This window comes from Sorex fumeus, unplaced genomic scaffold, assembly GCF_029834395.1.
Source record: "Sorex fumeus unplaced genomic scaffold, SorFum_2.1 ptg000240l, whole genome shotgun sequence".
NCBI lineage: Eukaryota > Metazoa > Chordata > Mammalia > Eulipotyphla > Soricidae > Sorex > Sorex fumeus.
In genome coordinates this window covers 1,244,239-1,262,500 of record NW_026606297.1, presented here as the reverse complement: position 1 = coordinate 1,262,500, position 18,262 = coordinate 1,244,239, and the positions used below count along the sequence as shown (strand labels likewise).

General features: G+C 42.4%; 1 protein-coding gene and 1 non-coding gene across 2 annotated transcripts in view; one reads left to right on the top strand and one right to left on the bottom strand.

Moving 5' to 3' along the window:
• Positions 1-18,262, top strand: part of MARCHF11 (membrane associated ring-CH-type finger 11) — a 147,800-nt gene that overhangs the window by 48,512 nt on the left and 81,026 nt on the right. The gene's annotated exons all lie outside the window — the stretch shown is intronic.
• Positions 2,418-2,523, bottom strand: LOC130018189 (U6 spliceosomal RNA). Its single transcript, XR_008791494.1, has one exon. It is a non-coding gene; the product is annotated as a U6 spliceosomal RNA (small nuclear RNA).

Here is an 18,262-nt window from a genome sequence, read left to right as displayed (position 1 = left end):
TTGTAAAGAGTGCTGCAATGAACAAACAAGTGCAGATGTCACTTCGACTATACATTTTTGCCTCTCTGGGATATATTCCCAGGAGTGGTATTGCTGGGTCAAATGGGAGCTCAATTTCTAATTTTTTGAGAATCGTCCATACTGTTTTCCAGAAGGGCTGAACCAGTGGACATTCCCACCAACAGTGAAGGAGTGTCCCTTTCTCACCACATCCACGCCAGCATCGGTTGCTTTTGTTCTTTTGAATGTGGGCCAGTCTCTGAGGTGTGAGATGGTATCTCATTGTGGTTTTGATCTGCATCTCCCTGATGATTAATGATGTAGAGCATTTTCTCATGTGCTTTTTTGCCATTCGGATTTCTTCTTTGAGAAAGTTTCTGTTCATTTCATTGCCCCATTTTTGGATGGGGTTGGATGTTTTCTTCTTGTGGAGTTTAACCAGTATTTTGTATATCCTGGATATCAACCCCTTGTCAGATGTGTATTCGGCGAATATCCTTTCCCATTCTGTAGGCTGTCTTTGTATTTTGGTCACTGTTTCTTTGGAGGTGCAGAAGCTTCTTAGTTTAAGATAGTCCCATTTATCTATCTCTGTTTTCACTTACTCGGCCAGTGGCGTGGCATCTTTGAAAATACCATTAGCTTCAATGTCATGGAGGGTTTTGTCAACTTTGTCTTCAATGTACCTTATGGTTTCTGGTCTGATGTTGAGATCTTTAATCCATTTTGATCTTACTTTTGTACATGGTGTTAGGCAGAGTTCTGAGCCCATTTTTTTGCATGTAGCCATCCAGTGATGACAGCACAATTTGTTAAAGAGGCTTTCCTTACTCCACTTCACATTTCTTGCACCTTTATCAAAGATTAGATGATCATATGATTGAGGGGAGATGTCAGTGTATTCAACACTGTTCCATTGGTCTGCAGTTCTGCCTTTGTTCCAGTACCATGCTGTTTTAATTATTACTGCTTTGTAGTACAGTTTGAAGTTCGGGAGGTTGATTCCTCCCATTTTCTTTTTCCCAAGAATTGCTTTAGCTATTTGTGGGGGCTTATTGTTCCATATAAATTTCAGGAGTGTTTGCTCCATTTCTTTGAAGAATGTCATGGGTATCCTTATAGGAATTGCATTGAATTTATACAATGCTTTTGGTAGTATTGCCATTTTGACAATGTTAAGTCTCCCGACCCATGAGCAGGGGATATTTTTCCATTTCCTCATGTCCTCTTTTATTTCCTGAAGTAGCGTTTTGTAGTTTTCTTTGTACAGGTCCTTTACTTCCTTAGTTAAGCTGATTCCTAGGTACTTGATTTTCTGGGGCACAATTGTGAACGGAATTGTTTTTTTCATGTTGCTTTCTTCTCTCTCACTGTTTGCATATAGGAAAGCCATGGACTTTTGGGTATTGATTTTATAGCCTGCAACTTTACTATACAAGTCTATTGTTTCTAGGAGTTTTTTGGTGGAGGTTATTGGGTTCTCTAAGTAGAGTATCATATCATCTGCGAATAGTGAGAGCTTGATTTCTTCCTTTCCTACCTGAATGCCCTTAATATCTTTTTCTTGCCTAATCGCTATTGCAAGTACTACCAGTACTATATTGAACAGCAGTGGAGAGAGTGGGCATCCTTTGTCTCGTCCCTGATCTTATGGGGAAGGCTCTCAGTTTTTCCCCATTGAGGATGATGCTTGCTGTAGGCTTGTGGTAGATGGCTTTAATTATGTTGAGGAAGGTCCCCTCTATACCCATTTTGGCTAGGGTTTTCATCATAAAGGGGTGCTGGATCTTGTCAAATACTTTCTCTGCATCTATTGATATGATCATATTAATTTTATCTTTTCTTTTGTTGGTATGATGGATTATGTTGATTGATTTCCGAATGTTAAACCATCCTTGCATCCCTGGGATGAATCCTACTTGGTCATGGTGTATGATCTTTTTGATGAGTAGGGTAAAGGTAAAGGTAAAGGCCCTCCCGTTGATCGTCGATTTGCTCGAGCGGGCCCAGTAACGTCTCCATTGGAGACTTTGTTGTTACTGTGTCTGGCATATCGAATACTCTCAGTAGCTTGCCGGGCTCTCTGAGAGGGGTGGAGGAATCGAACTCGGGTCGGCCATGTTGGCCGCTTGTAAGGCGAACGCCCTACCCGCTGTGCTATCGCTCCAGTTGGATTCTATTTGCTAGTAGTTTGTTGAGGATCTTTGCATCTGTGTTCATCAGGGATATCGGTCTGTAATTCTCTTTCTTTGTGGTATCTCTGTCTGCTTTTGGTATCAGTGTGATATTTGCTTCGTAGAAACTGTTCGGAAGTGTTTTTGATATTTCAATTTCGTGGAAAAGCTTAAAGAGGATTGGGAGTAAGTTCTCTTTAAAGATTTGGAAGAATTCACTACTGAATCAATCCGGGCCAGGAAAAAAATATGGAACGCTTCATGAATTTGCGTGTCATCCTTGCGCAGGGGCCATGCTAATCTTCTCTTATCGTTTCAATTTTAGTACATGTGCTGCCGAAGCAAGCACAAAGTACGTACATTTTTATCTAATAAATTTTCTTTAGCAAAATAGATATATTCATTTGTCTATTAACTGATTTAGGTTATGTGTTTACAATAATGTTGACAGTCATGGTCTTATTGTACACAGTTACCCCAGTACTACTAGAGTACCCACAAGCCCCATCCATGCCTTTGAGTTACCTCCAGTCCACTTTCCCTCCCACCCCCACCTGAGGCTCTACTGTAGTATTCAGAGTTGATAATTGATATCATCTGTATCTTTGTTTCCCTGTACACCACAGAGGAGTGAAATCATCCTGTGCTTTTCTTTCCCTCTCTGTCTTCATTCAGAACCATTCCTCTAGTTCCATTCAAGTTGCAGTGAACTGCATGATTTGATTTTTCTCATGACTGCAATATTTCACTGTGTATACATTCAACAATTTCTTATCTGTCATCAGACATTTGGGTTGTTTCTATATCCTGGCAATTGTACTAAGCACTGCAATGAAAATAGGTGTGCATATACCTTCTCAAATGAATGATTTTGTGTTTTGAGAGTAGGTGCCGAGGAGTAGTCACAGAGTCCGATGGGAGTGCTACTTGAGGACTCTTCACACTATTTTCAGTGGGGACTGTGGCAGGCATCACACCAGAAGCAGCAATGAGTGAGAGGTCTTTTTAAAATACCACTTCCCTCCCCCCAGCACTGGTTGTTTCCTGTGTTTTTTTACATACGCTCTTCTCACTGGTGTGAGAAAACACTTTGTGAACTGGTAAAAATATTTGGATTTCTTGATAATGAGTAACAATGAATAAAAGGTAAAGGTAAAGGCCGTCCCGTTGATCGTCGATTTGCTCGAGCGGGCCCAGTAACGTCTCCATTGGAGACTTTGTTGTTACTGTGTTTGGCATATCGGGCTGGAGCGATAGCACAGCGGGTAGGGCGTTCGCCTTACAAGCGGCCAACATGGCCGACCCGAGTTCGATTCCTCCGCCCCTCTCGGAGAGCCCAGCAAGCTACCGAGAGTATTCGATATGCCATACAATGAATACTTCTTATAAATTTATTGGACATCTGTATCTCATCCACGTGGAATTGTCTGTTCATTACTTCATCCCTCCCCATTTTTCTGTGTTGCTGAGCTTTGTGAGAGCCTGAATGGAAGTCCTTGTATCAGATGTCTCATGTACACATATCTTCACCCATTCCATAGGCTGGCTTTTTTTTTTTTTTGGTCTCGTGGAAACCTTTTATTTTAAAGTAGTTCCACCCATTTATTTTTGTTTCTGTTATCATTGCCAGTGGGATCACATCATTGAAAACAACTTGATCTTGGAGCGTTCTACATATATTTTCCTTATTATAGTTTATGGATTCTGGTCTAATTTTGACATCTTTAATCTGCTTTGAGTTAACTTTGCATATTATGTGAGAACAGTTTTCATTTTTTTCCTGCATATGGTTATCCAGTATTCTCAGCACCAAAAAAAATGGATATAACTTGTCTAGAAAATGATTTGAAACATGCAAGTAGGACACTTTGCAGTGCCTTAGGGCACATTACTGAATATTGAAACACAACATTAGTGATTCTGTGACACATAGCCCACATTTATGAGAAAGAAAACATCTTTAAGCATTTGATTGGATAAATGCAGATGCTGATATACTTCTGTTCATATCAATACACTGATCTTTTCAACACATGCTATTTTATATAGAATATGATTCAGCCATTGATCCTGTGTTCTGTCAGTGTCTTTTCTTTCATAAACAAGTGTTGTAGTCAGCTTTGGCTGCTGTAACAAAACTCCACATCTTGGGTGGCTTACTCAACAGAGATTTATTTCTCACAGTTCTGGAAAGTGCAAGATCAAGGTGCCAATTGATTTGATTCCTGTTGGCTGTCTCTTCATGACTTGCAGAAGGCTGCCTTCTTCATAATCCCTCTTACAGTTCCATAAAATTATGGCCACATCCTTTGACATCATTATCACTTAACTGCCTCCTAAAGATCTTACTTCCAGATGCAGAACATTGCACCTTAAGACTTGAACGCAAGAAGTTTGTGGTAAACATACCAAGAACTAACCTCTAGACTTAGTCGATACCTACAAAAGGAGAACATTCAGCAGGAGAGCACATGCCTTGCACATGAAATTCAATTTCTAGGATCATAGAAAATATTTCTTAAAAATAAAAAAAATAATAAAATACTAGTTTCTCATTTCCTTGAAAGTTCTCAGAAGGACATTGAGATTTAGTTTAAAAATCACATTCAGTTGTGCTCTGATGGGAGCACCCTCTAATATTCCCTGGGCATGTTTGTACATCTTCAGAAAATCTTTCATGGCTCCCCAGTTTAGGAGATTTTAGCATTAAAGTCACATTTTTTTGTCTTTGAAATATTATTGGAGATTACTTAAGAGTTATTGATACATTGGCATCAAGGAATGGATCCATTCTTCAGAAAGGCCCAGGAAAAAGTAGAAGTGAGGAATCAGGGAAAGGACTGTGTTGGGGGCTGGGAGGAGGGAGAGCTGGCTAGACATGGAGGTTTGGAGGCAACAGCCAATGCTTTTTTATTTTCATTTTATAAAGTAGTTTGCAATATTTGATTACATTTAATATTCCAACACCAACCTCACCACCATTACCACCTTTCCACCACCATATTTTGGGTATTTCCCATCCCGAACCCCAATCCCTCCCCCAAAGCAGAATGGAAATAATATAATATTCCCCTCTAGGGTTGTTTCCCTTCTCCTTTGAATCCCGTCACATGTGATGCATACTCTTGGAGAATGGGCAGGGTGTGTCATATGAAGTGTCCAGGGAAAGGTTCACTCGTGGGTGAGGCTCAGCTTGAGTGTGTGGAGAGTGGCCGTAATCAGGGTGGCAGTTGAGTTCTGGAGGGTTTTGGCTGCTGGGACTGGGTCCCTTGGGGTGGGGAGGGGTCTCACCTGCCCCCCTCTGGGGCGCCCCAAATGAAACAGCCTGGCGCAGTGTCCAGTGGCATGGTTATGGTGAGTGTCAAGTTTTACTCGCTTCCAGGAGAGAAGGACGTGTCATCTTGATGGTGGCTGATGACAAGATTATCTGGCGCCAGCCAGAGGTGGCTTATGCTGAGTCCCAGAGACAGGGGGAAATGGGCAGAGGATCTCTGCTCCTGGTCCAGTTGAATCCAGAGTTCTCAGTCACAAAGTCCTGCATACCTGGGTTTTCTGGGCGTTCACTCATGGGTGAGGCTGATTCAAGCATGTGGAGAGCGGCCATGAGCAGGGAGACAGTTGAGATTTGGAGATTTTTGGCTGCTGAGACTGGGTCCCTTGGGGCAGGGAGGGGTCTCATCCACCCCAGTGGGCAACAGCCAATGCTTAGCACAATAGAGGAGAGAAATAGTAAAGAGATGCCCGATCTTGCATTTGAGGATATAAAAACAGCCACAGTGAAACCATTTGCTCTGGCCCATCTAAATGCCTGACTTGAGTACAGTTAATTTGTCCTGTTTTTCCAGTTGTTAGTGGTAAACTTATTTTACACACAAAGCAGCAAAGATATTCAAGCGTCCTTGTAATTGCACAGCCAGTTTTCTGGATTGTTCACACCTTATTTTACTATGTTGCCGTTGCATTACTCCATGACTCACTAGCACACCAGTAAGTTTCACACTTCACCAACGTGTTCCCAGTTCCCCAGCCTGCATACCACATTTTGCTGCCACATCTCCTGTGGCACCTCTTGGCTCTGACACTTCCCAGTGTCAGAAAACCAGTCTTGGATTTTGATGGTCTTGAAACATTTAAGGGTTATTGGGCAGCTGTAGTATAGGATTTTGTCAGTTTGGATTTGTATGATATTTTTCTCTTCTATGGGGGTTGTAGCTCTCTGGGAGGAAGCACGTAGAGGATAAAGTGGACATGTCCAGGCGGAGCTGTCCACTTGGCTTCTCACTGTGGGCACTCACCGTGATCTCTGTTTGGGTGTTGTGTTAAGTTTCTCTACCAGGAAGTCACTCCTTTTTCTCACTCTGTTCCACGATCTGTTCTTTGAAACAGGTAAATAAAGTTGTATGGTGGGAGATCTTTGACTCCATTCAGTGAAATTATTGAACTTCCTTCTGTGAACCAACAACATTCAAATGCTTTCCAGTTTTCTCACTCAATGTAACTCCGGTACAAAAGTTCTGCCTGATAATTTTCCCATCATCACCATGTACTGTTTCTTTCTGTTTGCTGTCACCATTCATTTTGCTCTTTTTCTGTTGTGTGCACACGGCAGAGCTCAGAATGAGACTGAGACATTTAGCCAAGTAGTCCCATGTTTCTACTTAATTTAAGTGTTTGCTTGATGGTCTAAAACTTCCACTAATGACCTGAAAATTATTTTCTAATCACTGTGATAGACTTACTCTGACACTGCAGATGCCTCATTTTGCTGTTGAACTATGATATAATTTCACTGGCTTTGGAGCTGTGCGACTCATATCTGAGCATCCTTTTGTGTCAGGGAAAACAGATTGCAATATGTTGTTTTGATTAAAAATCAAAATGCAAGCTTTAGAGAAAGCGAGCTCCTGCACCCCCTCCCCCCAATCAATAAACCACACTGATAGAAAAGCAAGTGGAAGGATTATGGGATAAAGAAAAGAGAGGGCCATTCAGCAGGCATTTAATAGAGATTTCTGGGAAATAAGGGGAAGAGAATGTATGGGGCAATGTGTTTGCTAGAAAGTGTTTTACTACGAAAGAGCAGGGGAGACTGGTGGTTGACGTGAGGGTGAGTTACCCCTGGAAAAACTCTCAGATCCAGGTGTCACAGAGTCATTCGATAAACTCCATTAGGAATGGCATGAACCATCATCTCAGTGAATCTTTGAGTCTTCAAGAATATAATCCTGACTTTAATATTGCTAAACTCATTTCGCAATGTTCATTTGTTTCTCTGAGAAACTATAATTAACATTTTCTTCATGTTTTCCCACAGTTAAACTGATTTGAGATGCATTCGTTCATGAATCCCTTTATGAAAAATTTGTGTGCACACGGCAATTTTATGATTGTCTCCATTTTACAGATGGGGGTCAGTGAAATTTAGGGAGGCTCAGAGATAAAGAGCTGGGAATTTCAGTGTGTTTCCACGTGAGTCTTTTGGTTCTAGTGAATACATAAGGAGCCCCTCTCTCCCAGCACTGCTGAACTGGGTGGACCCTTGCCTGCAGTGCCAATGAGATCCAGTGCAGTTCATTTAAATCAGACCACTTCTGAACATTAGCAGACCAAGTCCTGCTAATATTTTGAGGAGCTTTTACCAAGCTCATTTGAGGGTGAGAAGGGGAGTCCTCAGATCCAGTCCTGAGGATTGTGGCTTGACCTCCCCTTTCAAGGCCACACTCTGTGAGAACTAGATGAAATTCTGTCAAATTAACCTCCCTCTCATTGGCCTCACTCAGTTTACAATTACTTGCTCTAGCTTAGGTACAAAGTATTCAGTTTTTTTTTTCTTTTTGGGTCACACCCGGCAATGCACAGGGGTTACTCCTAGCTCATGCACTCAGGAATCACTCCTGGCAGTGCTTAGGGGACCTATGGAATGCTAAGAGTCAAACTTCGGTCAGCCGCATGCAAGGCAAACACCTCCAGCCTCACAAAGCATTCAGTTTTATCTGAGGACAAATAAATGTGTTCTGTTCGTTGGAACATAAACTTGGACCTGAGTCTTGCTGAAGTCTTTTCTCGTTCATAGGCACATTCTCATTGTACTCTGTCCAGTTAGTCTCTCAGAGATCAATAGAATCCTAAAGAAATGGTGCCAGACAGGCTTATTTCAGAATATCCAAATCTTAGGGCTGGACCAATAGCACAGCGGGTAGGGCATCTGCCTTGCACGCAGCCAACAGGGCCGACCCGAGTTCGATTCCTCTGCCCCTCTCGGAGAGCCCGGCAAGCTACCGAGAGTATCTCGCCCGCACGGCAGAGCCTGGCAAGCTCCCCGTGACGTATTGGATATGCCAGACACAGTAACAACAAAGTCTCCAATGGAGACGTTACTGGGCCCGCTCGAGCAAATCGATGATCAACGGGAGGGCCTTTACTTTACTTTACTTTACTTTACTTTACTTTACTTTACTTTATCCAAATCTTATGACCCGGGGATCCAGCTCCTGGGAGACTGGGAGGAACAATAGGCCAGCGGGGGGAGACAAACGCAGCCAGCTGGCTTGACATAGGATTGTTAGAGGGGCCAGAAATGACTTGGATAGAGGTGGAGAGAGAGAATCAAGGTGTGTCTTCCCATCAGCTTTCTTCTCTCTGACTACCCTCTACCTTGCTGACTGCCAACACATTCGTGGTGGTCTCTTAGCGTTCCTTTAGGAGCCAGACAGCATCAACACATAGGGCTCAGCTCAAAGAGTACCCGATAGCATGAAGAGGCCAGCACAGCAAAGAGACAAAGCAACAGAAAAAGGCAGAGGAAGGAGGTCCTGTGGCACCCTGCTTTATTTCAGGTCTGTTGCACTAAAGGGTAACATGCACCTAATGTGGTCAGGCTATGCTCTGTGGTCAGGGAGGAAGGTGATACTCATCGGTGATTGTGAATTTCTGCCCCCAGGTCACCAGTTTGCTATGCTCTACCCAAGCCTTGCATGTGGAACTTGCAGCCATCTAAGCCCCTGGGGCACCCCCGAGGCACCACGGTTCATCTCTGTTGGGGACTTTGTCATCTGGTTTCCTTATGAATCATGGACTTGCATTGTTGGTCTCTGTGCCAAAGACCCTAGGATGGAATCACTTTCACAACATTGTTGTTATTTTAATAGCACAAAGGCATGCATGGAGGCAGTGATCATATACGTATAAGGTTGCCCACAAAAGCTGTGTTATGATGAATGAATTCTAGGATGTTCTTGCTCACCTCGGAAATGGCCCTGTGACATGTCATCCAATTTAATCATCTCCCATCCCATTTTGACAAGTTGTGATCAGTCTTTTGGCTTTGCACACAGTGATACGTACACTTTATGAGTTTTTTCAATGTTTTGGTCCAAGTAGATGCTTTGTGACTAAGAATCTGCTCTTTTTCCTCTGAAACATGTTCACCAGACTGGTTTAAATTTTTGGCATGAGGGGGCTGGAGTGATAGCACAGCGGGTAGGGTGTTTGCCTTGCACACGGCCGACCCGGGTTCAATTCTCAGCATCCCCTGAACACAGCTAGGAGTAATTCCTGAGTGCAGAGCCAGGAGTAACCCCTGTGCATCGCCAGGTGTGACCCAAAAAGCAAAAAATAAATAAATAAATAAAAATAAATTTGGCATGAGTCCCATGAAAACCAGAAGGTGGCTCTGTGTTGCCTTTGAAAATCTTTGTATGCGAGTGGTTTTCCAGGGGAGTGGGGAAGACACTTTTTACAAGTCAAGCAAGCAGGACCTGGTTGCTGAGGATTTGGTGGGAGGATTCCTGCATGCACTGAGGTAAGGGCAAGAGGTGATCTAGAAGCTTCTTTGCACCTTGAGGTGTTTGCCCCGGCCCACTCACAATTAGAATCTTCACCTGAGTATCTTTTTTCTTTTGGGGTCACACCCAGCGATGCACAGGCCCTGCACTCAGGAATTACTCCTGTCAGTGCTCGGGGGACCATATGGGATGCTGGGAATCGATCCCGGGTTGGTTGCATGCAAGGCAAACGCCCTACCCACTGTGCTATTGCTCCAGCCCTTCACCTGAGTTTCAACTCATTTTTCAAGGGGAAGGAAAAGTAGATAATAGTGGTTTTTTGAAGTGTCAGTTTTCTTCAGATATTAAAGTGAATGTGCTGAGGAGATCAGGTGCCCCACTCTGTTGTGCTTCTGTCATATCTCTGTTTGAGGACTTTGCAAGGACATTCTTCTTTCGTACTGACAATGGAGCAAGGCTGAGGGAATTCCGCTTTGGGTTTCCAGATGGCTGTTGTTCTTGTGGGTGGTGCCTGTTCCTGAGGAAAGGGACCCCTTTTGTTTGACCGTGCCTCAGTGCCTGAGGTTTGGGGAGTGCAAGCTGATCCTAGGGGCTTGGCACTGCTATGTTTGTCTTGTTTTTGGATTTCGGAGCAGACAGTGCAGTAAAGGAGGACAGTTTCTTGCCAACACCTGGAATGGTCTATGGGACTTAGTTGACACTCAGTAAACATTTGCACCCAGAATAAAGGGTCCCGTATTCACCTTGAGGTGGAATGCTCTCGACTTGAAAGATAAAGTCCTGTCATTGATGATGATATGGATGGACCGCCAAAGCTGTGCTCTTTAAATGCATTAGATGAAGAAGCACCACACACCAGGTAATTTCATGCACGTGTGGAAAAACGCAGCAGCAGCAGCAGCAGCAGCAGCAGCAGCAAGGACGGTAACCACCAAGCATCTCACAAAACAGAACAGAAGCAAACCCTGAGATTCCAACGACAAAGGGTGGTGACCGGAAGGGAAGAGGAATGGGTGGTGGCAGAATGGGGCAGGGGACTCGGAGGCATGGGGTGAGGGGGTGGGAGCAGACTCTGGCGTGATTAGCAGGTCGCACCAACATCTTGAAATATAAAGCTGCACACCTGAAAACGAAATACAAAATCACCGAGCAAACACAAACAAATGCTTAGATGATAGGAACAAGATGATGGCCACTCTGGGGGAAGGGGTGGGCTGCACAAATTAGAAAAGGGGGTTCAAGAGGATGGTGGTGGAGAGAAGCTAGACTTCAGGTAGGGATTGTATGAGCAAGTACAAATATAGTACTGCATACTGTGGAAGGTTTCTCTTTTATGGGGAGGGGGCACACCCAGTGATACTTGGGCTTACTCCTGGCTCTGCAGCCAGAAATCACTCCTAGTGGTGCAGGGGACCATATGGGATGCCGGGAATTGAACCTGGGTCGGCAGCATGCATGGCAAGCGCCTTACTCATTGTACTATTGCTCTGACCCCACCCATGTGAGGTTTAAAGCAATCTTACACGATAAAACTAGTTCAATGTGTGCTGTCAAAAGGGTGTGAAGGGAGGTGAACTTACCCTCTGCTGCCTCTCTCAGCCTGTCAAGGAAATTGTTTCTCTTCCTACACAGTGTGGGCGCTTTATTCCCCTTACCTTACTTAAGTATAACCTAAGGAGAAGGTAAGCAAACAATTTTCAATAGGTATATATGAGCTCAAAGCAGAACCAGTCACACGCTAAGCATCATATTGTTCTTCATCACAATTCTGACAATTATGGTACCCCTATATTTTCTCCTCTATTAGTAGTTTTAAAAGCAAGAAATGAATACATTTTAAAGTTGAATACGTTTTTCTTAGCTGCATCTTAGCATTGATGGGGAGTGTGATGCTCACACCAGTTTGTTGCTTGAAGAGTTGCATAGATGCTTGCAGTTGGCCAACAGTCTGGATACATCTGTCTACCACATGGGGCTACGCAATTCTCATACATAGCTGAGATTTTTGGACTCCAAGCATAAGTAAATCTTGTGTACAGTCTTTGTCAGGCATTTGTGTGAATGTTACGCTGACTTTGTAGAAACAACCAAGAGCTTCCCCCCCGCCCTTTTTTTCAATGTGCATCATAAATAGCGTTGAAACAAGCTGTTCTTTTTAAGAATGTGTAGAATTCACAAGTGAGAAATTGATTGAGTCTGGTGCATAGGAAAGAGGGAAGTGCTGTGTGTGTGTGTGTGTGTGTGTGTGTGTGTGTGTGTATTATTCTTTGAAATCCTACCGCAGTTGCTTTAATTGGTAATGTCCCAAATTATCCATTCATGTAGGTTTTTACATTTATTATAATATTTTAAAGCCTAGCAATAGTAAAGAAGTCACACACTCTTTTTCAAGTTTGAAATTCAATTACAACAACTTTATAATTTTGTTCTTATTCTTGTCCACATGATTTTCTTTACCATAAAGAGATAAATTTACATACTTTTTTTTTATTGAATCACCATGAGATACCCAGTTACAAGGTTGTTCGTGACTCAGATTTCAGTAGTATAGTGTTCCAGCACCCATCCCTTCACCAGGACACATTTCCCACCACCTGTATCCCCAGTTTCTCTCTTGCTGTTCTCCCCACCCACCCCAGCCTGCTTCAGTGGTCAGCACTTTTCTTTTCCCTCTCTCTCTCAAGCACACACACACACACACACACACACACACACACACACACACACACTTTCCTTCTGGGCATTATGGTTTGCGATCCAGGTACTGAGAAGTTATCATGTATATCACTTTACCTCCTTTAAGCATTCAGTTCTTGTCCAGTTTGATCCTTTCCAACGACCATTGTCTCATTGGTCCCTTCTCTATCCTAACTGCATCCCCCACCTTCGACTTCTGGCAAGCTTCCATCCATGGATTCATATTAAGTATTTCTTATACTTTTGTGTTTCATGTAGTTTTGGCTTTATAAATGGTGATGCCAGGTTTCTTTGTATGTTATTTATTGTAGGTTGCAGTCACTACAATTTGATTTCATTATTTATCTGTTTTGAGATTTGGAGGCCACATCCAGTGGTGTTTAGGAGCTACTTTTGGCTCTGTGTCAAGGGTCCTACCTGGCAGCACCAGGGGTTGAGCCCAGAATCTGGGTCTGGCGTATGCAAGGCAAGCATCGCAACTCCTGTACTGTTTAATCTCTCCAGCTATCTTAAAAGTAATTTCTTATTAGATGGTAATTTTTTGGAATTCAGTCTGTCTGAAATTAAGAAAAAATACCCTGAATTTTTGAAAAGCTCCCGCACAGTTAAAAGAAAACTATCATTATTATAAAATACATCCTCCTGAACTGGGAAAAATATAGATTCACTATGCATATTACAGGGGGATAAACCCAAGATGATGTTTATTACATTACAATTTACAATTATGAAGGTATGGACATAACCCAAATGACCCACAGCAGATGAGTGGATAAAAGATCTATGGTAAATATGCACAATGGAATACCTTTGGGCTGTAAGTAGAGACGGAGTTCTGCCTTTGGCACAATGTGGATGAAACTGGAAGGTGTTACACTGAATGAAGTAAGTCAGAAGGAAAAAAAGACAAATCACACCATGTCACTCATATATGGGATACAATGAAGCAAAGAATTGGAAGAGACAAAGCTAAACAAGAACAAATGCTTTCACTCTGTGGGCCAAGATTACTGGAGGGAGGAGGAGGACGACCGGGAATTGAGGGAGGAGGAATTACAGTGGACTGTGCTGCCTGGGAGGGTATTAGTCCTTTGGTGTGGGTGTGATGAGGTAATATGTTTAGAGGAGGGATGAAATTATGTTCCTAAAACTAACATGGTCTTTTGAACCAATGTTACCTCAATTCAAAAAGATCTTGAGTTTCTGTTTTTCTCTTTGCCTAATCTTTAATTTCAACTGTTTGGACTCACTTTATTTAGGCTATTTCTCATATATGGGCATGCCGTTTGTCTTTTCCTTAGTAAACCAGTCTGTGGGTGTCTTGGTTTTGATTTTTCATACAACGCAAAAATATATAATATGTGGGTTAAATCTTCATTCCAGTTTGTATTATTGTTCTTTCTTTAAATGAAACTCTCTATATTATAGGGTCTTGGCTTAATTGTGTGTTTTTTCCAACGTTGTTTAGAACATTCTTGCCTGTCCCATCCTTTTTTTTTTTAGTGATAACCTTTATAACCTCAGTCTTCACTATATTTAGTTGACTTTCTTTAGACAATTTCTATTTATACTACCTAAGGCCCATGAAGAAATCAATATAATTCCACTTAAAAAAAAAACCTTTCCACTCTTTCTTTCAGCTTGTTTTTATTATGCTATGCACTTTGGACTATTCTAATGTTTGCCTCTACATTACTAATTTGCTTGAAATTTTTCCTATCATTTTACCAGTTTTAAACTTTCACCTGATGAATAGCCTCTAATTAGAACACTGATATTTGACAGCACTTTCATAGCAATATAGTTTTGTTATGTTTTGTTTTGGAGCACACTGGCAGAGCATAGGGCTGCTCCTGGCTCTGTACTCAGTCAGGGGACATTCCTATCAGTGTTTGGGGGACAATATGTGGTATTGGGTGTCCAACCAGCATTGGTGCGGTGCAAGGAGAGCGTCCTCGGCACTGTAATCTCTCTCTCTCTCTCCTCTCTCTCTCTCTCTGGCCCCTCAGTATGTCTGATTTTAATATTTATTTAGTAATAGAACAGTTTACAAGATTGTATATGTTTTGGGGAAATCATTTCACACTTGTTCAAATATATGTTACTCACAGCCCATTGCATCCTGTACTCATTTTCAAATTTCTCCCCTGGGGGGCCTCAGGTTTTTGCAATTTTTGTTTGTTTGTTTTTTTTTTTTTAGTTTCCATGCTGTTAATTTCTGCTCTGAGTTTTATTATTTTCTTCTTCCTGCCTGGTTTGGACTCCTTTCGTTGGTCCTTTTCTAAGCTCTTGAATTGTGAAATCAGGTTATTTATGTGGGCCCTTTCTTCCTTCATGAGAAATTCTTGCAGATCTATAAATTTTCCCCTTAACGCAACTTTAGCTGCAACCCACAAATTCTGGTAGCTCGTGTCTTCATTCTCATTTGCTTCCAGGTATCTTTTGATTTCTTCCTTGATTTCTTCCCTGACCCACACTTTGTTCAACATTGAGTTGTTTAATTTCCAGGTGTTTTATTTTTATTCTCCGTTTCTGTGTGTGATTAACTTCTATCTTCAGTGCTTCATGGTCTGAAGAGAGAGTCGATCCAATTTCTATCTTCCTGATTCTATTTCAGTATGTTTTGTAGCCCAGAACATGGAAGTTTTTTTTTTTAATAGCTTTGCCGTTCCCTTTCTTTACTACTTGATATCCAACATCAATGTGAGATCATCAGTGTTTGCCTTTCTCTGGCTCAGTGTGACCCTCTTTAGTTTCATCTATGTTGTACAAAGGCAAGATTTCATTTTTGTCTTTTCCTTAACACATCCCTGGAGCTCTGCACTCAGGGATCACTCCTGGTGCTGCTCCAGGAACTATCTGGGATTCTTGGAATCAATCCCTGGGTGGGCAGTGTGGAAGCCCCCACCTACTGTACTGTATCTCTGGCCCCTCATTTTTGTTTCTGCTTAGAGTCAAGGCAGTATCTCATTTATACCACAGGGACTCCATACATCTGTTGCTGGGATGTTGGGATCTTTGCTTGTTTCCGATCTCGGTGATGGTAATCAGTGTGGCAGTGAGTGCAGGTGTGGATCTGTGTTTTTATCAGGACGGTGTTTATGTTTTCTTTGCCTGGGTGCCTACGAGTGGAATCACTGCATGCTATGGTGGATCTGTTTTCAGTATTTTGAGAAATCTCCCTGCTCTTTTCCACTGAGACCATAGCAGGTCGTATTCCACTGAGTGGGAACATGGGAAGATTTTTCTCCACACCTTCGCCAACAGTTGTTTTGGTCTTTTCCACCTTTTCCCGCTGTGAAGCAGAGTAGTTTTGGTTAGGAAAGGGAGAGAAGAGGAAATTTTGTAAAGGGGAAGAAAGGAATTGCATGCCCAAAGTTGAGATGTGGGTGATCCCAGAAATGGAGTGCTTCATTAGTTTGTCCTCTCTCCCTTCCTTGTTCCCTCCCTCCCTCCCTCCCTCCCTCCCTCTTTCTCTCCTTCCTTCTCTCCCTTCCTCCTTCCCTCTCTCTTTCTCTCTCTCTCTCCCCCCCCTCTTCTCCCTCCTCTCTCTCCTTTTTTTCTCTCACTCTTTTTTCTTTTTCTGTGCCAGGGATTTAATCCGGGATGCAAATTTAATCTTCACTGCACCATGCCCCCAGCCCCTATGGGCTCTCTTTAAGGCTCTGGGAAGCTTTTTATGTCTTAATATTGTATGTTGCTATGGGAGAGCCCTACTGTTAGTTGCTCACTTGCCCTTCAAGAGTTATCTTTTTGTCCTAGCTTGGAGGGTAAGGGATTTTTCTTTATTGTTGAGATCCACTAACTTTTTGTTTATTGTTTTCACTTCTATACAAATATATCTCTTCAGTCTTTGTATTTCTCTCCCTCTTCCCTTCCTTCTTCCCATTCCTTCTTCCCCCCCCCCCCACCCCCTTATCATGTGCATTGTTTTCTTCTTCTGGAACACCTTTTATGCAGAATGTCTCCCTGTTTAACTGCTGTCATTTTCTCACTGAAAATGTAAGGAGGAACACATTTTATGTGTCATCATTCTTAGTTTATATACCAGAAACGAAGGCACAGTAGGAAATAAGATGGGCTGCAGTTGGAGCCCTGGACTGCCTTCCCCCCAGCTTGTCAGCGGAGCACATTTCTTGCTCCTGGGATTTCTGAGTCTGGGGATTGCCTTCAACCCCATCTCTGTCTCTCCCTGCTTTCTCTATTCTTGGCTTCTCTCTCTGTTCTTTCCATTCTTCTGCATTTGTCTTTGGTGCCTTTTCACACCTTTTCACATTTTTTTTTCCCCACTGAGGATAATACTGGAGCGATAGGAAAGTGGGTGGGGCGTTTGCCTTGCATGTGGCCAACCCAGCCGACCCGGGTTTGATTCGTTCACCCCCATTGGAGAGCCCGGCAAGCTACCGAGAGTATCTCGCCCGCACGGCAAAGCCTGGCAAGCTACCCGTGATGTATTCGATATGCCAAGCACAGTAATAACAAGTCTCACAGTGGAGATGTTACTGGGCCTGCTTGAGCTAATCAATGAACAACGGGAGGACAGTGCTACAGTGCTACAGTGAGGATCATGCAGCAAGTAAGACCATGTCTATAACTATGTGTATAAGTGAAAGTTGAGCATCAGAATGAGGAACCAGACATGATTATTACATGATATCCTCATATAATTTTTGGCTTTTTTCTCTGCAGTTGAAGACCATCGGTTCATTGGCAGCTATGGCCTTTCATCTGTCCCAGTATTTTACCATCTTTTCACCCGTGTTTTCCCTTCAGGCTACATGATCTCATTTCTGGAGAGAGACAATAATTATACTTACTTTGAAATTCTCTTCTGAAATTGTGGATCGCAAATCTGTAGATGATATTCATAAAATGTCTGTTGGGTGGGGTGAAATTAATCTCATGTCTTGTTTATCAATTTGCTCTCAATAATGTACTTGATTTCACATACAACTTTCCAATTCGTGTTCTGTTTCTGGTCCACCAACTCTGAGATCTATTTCAGACACACCTGCAGTCTTTCTCTACATGGCAGGGTGTGATTAGTTTATCCTCTGTAACTGACCCAGCAGACTCCCCTTTTGGATCTTATTTTGTTTGTTTCTGATTATCCCAGGATGTCATTCTAAATGTACAAAGTCTCCTGGTTTGGTCAGAAGTCCAAAACTCTCAGATGTAAATACTGTGTCAATGCAGCAGCAATGAAAGGATTAGAAAATATTCTGGGGCAGGAGTTGACCTCTAAACTCACTCCAAGCAATATTCAGTCATTGAACTAGTGGATTTATGTATGTATGAAATTCAAGTATTATTTCTAAAGGATGTGTGAAGCTCTGCATGTGGGAACATGCATGAGTGATGCGTCACCCATAATCCTAATCCTATGTATTAGCCATTAATAGCCATGAGCATGTGTTTGCTTTTGCTCTTAAAGATACATGTGACTTCAGCTCATTGTCATCATAATTCGTATAATTAAAATATGGTATCAAATTTTCATCTTTCTGCTGTCATGCCCTCTCATTTTTGGTAATTTTTCTTTACATAACTTTTTTGAAATGACAACATAAATTTGAATTATGAGACTATATGCTCAAATTTTGCTTC